Below are 6,768 nucleotides of genomic sequence, written 5' to 3'. Positions count from 1 at the left end.
GCCTGTCTCAGCATAGTCCACATGTTCAAAGGGCCCCCATGGTCCTAGAACATCTGCAGACCCACCCACTCTGGGAATGACAGCTAGGGCAGCAGCTAGAGGGGTGCCAGTCTGGTGCAGAAGTGGAAGAGGTGCCTGGAAAAGGAGTGAGTGCTGGGCAAGTGGCATTGTTCCCTCTCAGACTCCTCACTCGCATACAGTGCCACAACGTGGTGAAACAGGTCACCCTGTACCGACAAATCCCTAATTCTCCTCCCCTTAAAACATAACAGAAGCGACAGCTCTACCTGGGATGCGGAGACAAACAAACACAGGAGCCTGTCAAAATGAGGATGCAGAGAAGTATGGCCCAAAAGGGGGAATGGATCAAGGTTCCAATGGGAGAACCAAATGATGAAGAGATAGCCAACTTAACAGATGAGGAGATAGACGACCTAACAGATGTAGAATTCAAAACACTGCTGATAAAGATGCTCACAGGCTTGACAGATATGCTTGAGTACGGCAAGTGCATAAAAGAATAAGTGAAGGGAATGCTAAGTGAAACCAAGGAAAATCCACACAAAACCAATTGTGAAGGGAAGGAAACTGAGTTTCAAATCAATGATTTGGAACATAAAAAAGAAAAAAAACAGTCAACCAGTGCAGAATGAGAAAACAAGAATTGAAAAAAATGAGAAAAACTTCCCAAATTGTGGGAACAAGATGGACATACAGGTCTAGGAAGCACAGAGGGTCCCAGGTGAGCTGGACCGAGAGGGGACCACACCAGGACGCATCATGATTGAGATGCCAAAGGTGAAAGATAAAGACGGAGTCCTGGGGGCAGCAAGAGAGAGGCAGAGAGTCGCCTACAGTGGGGTGCCTATAGGACTATAAGCTGATTTCTCAGAGGACACTATGCAGGTAGAAAAAGACTGGCAAGCAGTATTTAATGTGATGAAAAGCAACCTACAACCAAGATTACTCTATCCAGCAAGGCTATCATTTGGAATGGAAGGGCAAGATGAAGTGCTTCCCAGACAAGGTGAAGTTAAAGGAGCTCATCATCACCAAGTCATTATTATATGAAATGTCAAAGGGACTTACTTAAGAAAAAGAAGATCAAAACTATGAACACTAAAATGACAACAAACTCACAACTATCAACAACTGTATCTAAAAAATAAGAACAAAATCAAACTAAGCAAACAAGAATAGGAACAGAATCATAGGTATAGGGATCATTTAGAGGGTTATAAGCTGTGGGTGGGGGGGAGAAATCGGGAAATGGTGCAGGGACAAAGAAGCATAATTGGTTGGTACAAAAATAGACAAGGGGTGTTAAGAATAATATAGGAAAGGGTGAAGCCAAAGAACTTATATGCATGACCCATGGACATGAACTAAAGGGGGTGGGATTGCTGGAGGGAAGGAGGGTACTGGGCAGAGGGGAGCAAAGGGGAAAAAATTGGAACTACTGTAACAACGTAATCAATAAAGTATACTTTAAAAAAAGAATAGAACTCTCCTTCATTAGAATAAGCTTTGTGGTAACCCCTTTAAATGCATTATCTTATTTATTCTCAGTGTCTATCCCAGGGTGGTTCAAAAGTAGGTGTATAGTTGTTTGTATGGAAAATAATACAATAATTACAAGAATAAACTAGAATAAACTCTATGTTTTCTGTACTCACAACGATAAACCTGTTTTTACCCCACCCTGTATACAAGAAACCAGTGTCCAGAGAGACTTTATAACTTACCCATATCAAAACAAGTGTAAGTAATAAAGTTGGAATTCAAACTCCACTATTTTAGACTAGTGCTATAGTGTTTATACCCTATGTGATACATATTCCACATTTCTAAAAGGCTGCAGTACTAATGCATCTTCTACTCTATGATGAAAAAAGGTTACTTTTATTGTTGACTTATTTTAATGTATAAGGCAACTTGTTTACAAATTGATAATACAACATTGCATGTGTAATTTATTATTTTATTATTGAATAATTGATTTGATTGTACAGAAATACTACCTAGCTTCAGTAAACAATAAAAAAAATTGTATCCATAAAATTGTTAATATGCTCTTGCTAATTAATAATGTAAAGAGAAACTTAATCTGTTCATTCCACTCAACTTTCATGAAAGGAAATCTAGGAACATTACTTCTTCAAATGAAATCCAAATATAAACTTCTCACCTCTAATAAACTATGTTATTCTTATTTACCAATATAAGGCTTTAAAATCAAGAGACTACTGTTTTATAATACTTTAATCACTTGGTAGTTTCTCAACTATTTTTCTCTATAAAATGACTTCACTTCCCTATATTTCAATAAAACTAATTATTTATTTATTTATTTAATTTATTTTGGTTTTTCAATTACAGTTGTGCCCTTTTCCCCCAATTTCTCTCCCCCACCCAACCCACCCCCTCTCCTGCAATCATATCCCTCCCCGTTGTCCATGTCCATGAGTCATTTTTACGGGTTCTTTGACTAAACCCTTCCCTTACTTATCCCCCTTCTTTCCCTCTCCCCTCCCCCCTATTGACTGCTATTCTGCTCTTTGTTCTATTTAGTTCCTTTGTTTGTGTTGTTCTTTAGTTTCCTGTATTAGGTGATATCATATGATATTTTTCTTTCTTTGCCTGGCTTATTTCACTAAGCATAATTCTCTCTAGTTCCATCCATGTTGTTGCAAATGGCAGGAGTTCCTTCTTTCTTTCTGCTACATAGTATTCCATTGTGTAAATGTACCACAGTTTTTTGATCCACTCATCTACAGATGGGCACTCAGGTTGTTTCCAGCACTTAGCTATTGCAAACAGTGCTGCAATGAACATAGGGGTGCATAAGTTCTTTTGAATTGGTGTTTCAAGATTCTTCGGGTATAATCCTAGTAGTGGAGTCGCTGGTTCAAAAGGCAGTTCCATTTTTAATCTTTTGAGGTCATTCCATACTGTTCTCCATAGTGGCTGCACCAGTCTGCATTCCCACCAACAGTGCAGTAGGGTTCCCGTTTCTCCACATCCTCGCCAGCACTTGTTGTTTGTTGATTTGTTGATGATGGCCATTCTGACTGGTGTAAAGTGGTATCTCATTGTGGTTTTTATTTGCATCTCCCTGATGGCTAATGATGTTGAGCATTTTTTCATGTGTCTATGGACCTTCTGTATGTCCTCTTCAGAGAAGTGTTTGTTCAGGTCCTTTGCCCATTTTTTAATTGGGTTGTTTGTTTTCTTGATGTTGAGTCATATCAGCTCTTTATATATTTTGGAAATCAGTCCCCTGTCTGTGATGTCATTGGCAAATATGTTTTCCCATATGGTTGGTTTCCTTTTCATCTTGCTGATGTTTTCTTTTGCTGAGCAGAAACTCTTTAGTTTGATGTAACCCCATTTATTTATTTTTTCCTTTATTTCTCTTGCTTTAGGAGATGTATCCGTGAAGAAATTGTTACGTGAGATATCTGATATTTTCTTGCCTATGTTTTCCTCTAGGACTTTTATGGTGTCACGGCTTACATTTAAGTCTTTGATCCATCTTGAGTTTATTCTCGTGTGTGCTGTAAGTTGGTGGTCTAGTTTCATTTTTTTGCAGGTCCCTATCCAATTCTCCCAGCACCATTTGTTAAAGAGGCTCTTCTCACTCCATTTTATGTTCCTTCCTCCTTTATCAAATATTAGTTGACCATAGAGGACTGGGTTTATTTCTGGACTCTCTATTCTGTTCCACTGATCTATATGTCTGTTCTTATGCCAGTACCATACTGTTTTGATTACAGTGGCTTTGTAGTATTGTTTGATATCTGGTGTTGTGATTCCTCCTGCTGTGTTCTTCTGTCTCAAGATTGCTTTTGCTATTCAGGGTCTTTTTGGTTCCATATGAATTTATGGAGTATTTGTTCTAGGTCTGTGAAATATGTCATTGGTATTTTAATAGGGATTGCATTGAATCTGTAAATTGCTTTGGGTAGAATAAAACTAATTTTTACTAATTATGAACAACTTCTTCAAAGCAGTTCCTGTCAGGCCTGGTAATTCTCTGCCTTGAGCTGAAAAATTACTCTTTTAGAAATGTTTAGTATTTTTTTTGACACAAAATTAAACATACAGATTTCCCCTTGTAATGTCATTTTACCTCCAGTATGGTGACACTTTATATTTTATTCCTTTCACAATCCATTATTTATAGATAATTACAAACATGCTCTTATAAGCAAACTAATCAATGGACTCCTGGTGTTGGGTTTGTCAAAAAGCTCTTTTTTTCCCCCATACGATGACTCAAATAGTGCTTAGTTGTCTTTAACTTCATTTGAAACCATTTTGTTAGATTGTATTGTGACAGCTGTCGTATCAGCATGCATTAAAAAAAATCAAAATTGGTAAATTTTTGTGCAGCCATTTTAATATTGAAGGTAAAAGAAGATATGCAACATTTTTTATCATATTCTGCTTTATTATTTCAAGAAAGGTAAAAATGCTACTGAAATGCAAATAAAGATTTGTGCAGTGTATGGAGAAGGGGCTATGACTGATCAAATGTGTCTAAAGTGGTTTGCAAAGTTTCTTGATACTACTGACATTTTGGCCAAATAATTCCTTGCTGTGGGGCTGTCTTATGCACTGGACAATGTTTAGCATCACCCCTGGCCTCTACCCACTAGAAACCAATAATGTAAAATAAGTAGCATATTCAAAATACCCAAACAATAAAGTTATTGGTAAAAAATGAAAAATGTATCTTTTATTTTATGGAAAAAACTAAATAAACTCTTTGGCTATCCCAATAGATTACATTCAGATATAACTAGAGTGATTATAAGATTATTATTATTTTTTAATAGTTAAGAGATTTTATTCTAATAGCTATAATTACAATGCTTGTTTGTCGAAATGAAAACTGAAAACAAGTATACAAAAACAGTTGATTACTAATTGTGTATTGAAAGCAGTAAGAGGTTCCACGACATCAGATAAACCAGTTCTGGGGTTTTCCCCCAAGATAAAGTTTAACAGCTCCAGCCTCTTCAGTGTTTATCAAAATACAAAAGAAAAAAGTAGAGGTTGTAGATTTTGATGTCAAATCTGACCTTTGCAGGCTGAGGGAGTGAAAGCACATGTGGAAGGGGGCTCTGAGGAGCTAGTTTCTAAGATGACCGGTCACCTGTCTGAGCTCCTACTGGTAAGACCCAGACAACCTGGAGCAAGTGAGCGTGCATGGGGACCATGGGGGGAGGGAGTGGGGGACGGCTCCCGCTCTGGCCAGACTGATCCCACCAAAGCACCTATGCCAACCCAACGGAAGGCTGAGGTTCCTCCAAGGGATCTGTGAATGATGGCCACAGCCCCCAGCCCATCCCCAGGGCAGTGGTGTAAGCACAGGTATAAGCAAATGCTATGGGATGCGGAAGATCCAGCAAGACAGCCATTCAGGAACCGTAAGTGACCATGCAGAATGTTTTGTGGCTGGTTCTGCCTACCGCACGCTCCAGACAGGAGAGAGACCACAGGCAGACTGGACTCAAGCCATTACTGCAGAACCTACACTAGGCACATTTCTCCCTTCTGTGTTCAAGTGTCTCCTTATCTTGTATTTGTATCGGTTTTAAAAAATGCACTGAGTTTGGGTTAAAAACCAACCATCAAAATGGATCTCAACACAGATCTAAAGCCCAGAGGAGCAACGTTGGACTGATCTGAGTGACTCCTAGAGACCCTGGGTGCCTAAAATCCCTCCTCAGTACTAAACAGTGGGTTGATTCTCATTTTACAATAAAAAAAGCTGAGTAATATTGCATAGGAGTACCAGAAACTGCCTCATTGGAAACGAGAACTATTTACATTAAATAAAAAACCGGTTGGAAGCTGCATCTGCACATGTACAGCATGGTGAAGCACACTGGGATCAACCATGGAGAGAGCTCTGGCACTCACACCACAGGGGCACGGCTGCCACATGAGAGGAGAGCAAGTGTGAAGGAGGGAGTAGTGGCGGGGCGGGGTGGGGAGGGGGAGTGCGGCTCACTTCTGGTTCTGGAGCTGATTGGACAGCCAGTCCAGTCCCTCATAGAGCCCATCCCCGCTGGTGGCACAAGTGGCCTGAATGTACCAGTTCCTATGGCGCAGAGCGTGAAGGCCCAGGTTGTCCGTGATCTTGGCTGCATTCGTGGCATTGGGGAGGTCCTGCTTGTTTGCAAACACGAGCAGGACAGCATCCCTAAGCTCGTCCTCCGTCAGCATCCCCATGAACTCCTCTTGGGCCTCATTCACGCGCCGTCAGTCATTGCTGTCAACCACAAAGATGAGACCTTGTATGTTCTGGAAGTAGTGGCACCACAGAGGCCGGATCTTATCCTGACCATCCACGTCCCACACCGTGAAGCTAATGTTCTTGTACTCCACAGTTTCCATGTTGAAACCTATGGTGGGGATGGTGGTCACAATCTCACTCAACTTCAGTTTGTACAGGATGGTGGTCTTCCCTGCAGCGTCCAGGCCCACCATGAGAATGCACATTTCTTTTTTGCCAAAAAGGCCCTTAAAGAGGTTTGCAAAGATATTCCCCATGCTGTAGGCTGGAGACAGAAACATTGGCCAGGGAAACCCTCAGTGTCCACGACACTGCTGTTGCTCCCAGTCAGGCGTTGGTTTCGCTCCCACAAGATGGCCGACTATGAGATTATTTTCATTGCTGTTTTTGAGAAACCACACAAGCAACTTAGTCTCTATTGTTTTAGTTAGATGTAATTATTATTTTCTAATTAGAGTTTT

General features: G+C 40.3%; 1 pseudogene; it reads right to left on the bottom strand.

Moving 5' to 3' along the window:
- Nucleotides 1-6,018: 6,018 nt before the first annotated feature.
- On the bottom strand, nt 6,019-6,564 carry LOC150001631 (ADP-ribosylation factor 1 pseudogene; annotated as a pseudogene).
- Between the last annotated feature and the right edge of the window lie 204 nt (nt 6,565-6,768).

The sequence above is a fragment of the Furipterus horrens genome, unplaced genomic scaffold, assembly GCF_987537825.1.
Source record: "Furipterus horrens unplaced genomic scaffold, mFurHor1.1.pri manual_scaffold_9, whole genome shotgun sequence".
Lineage (NCBI taxonomy): Eukaryota > Metazoa > Chordata > Mammalia > Chiroptera > Furipteridae > Furipterus > Furipterus horrens.
The sequence above is the reverse complement of the archived record's forward strand: the minus strand, read 5'-3'. Positions and strand labels throughout refer to the sequence as shown.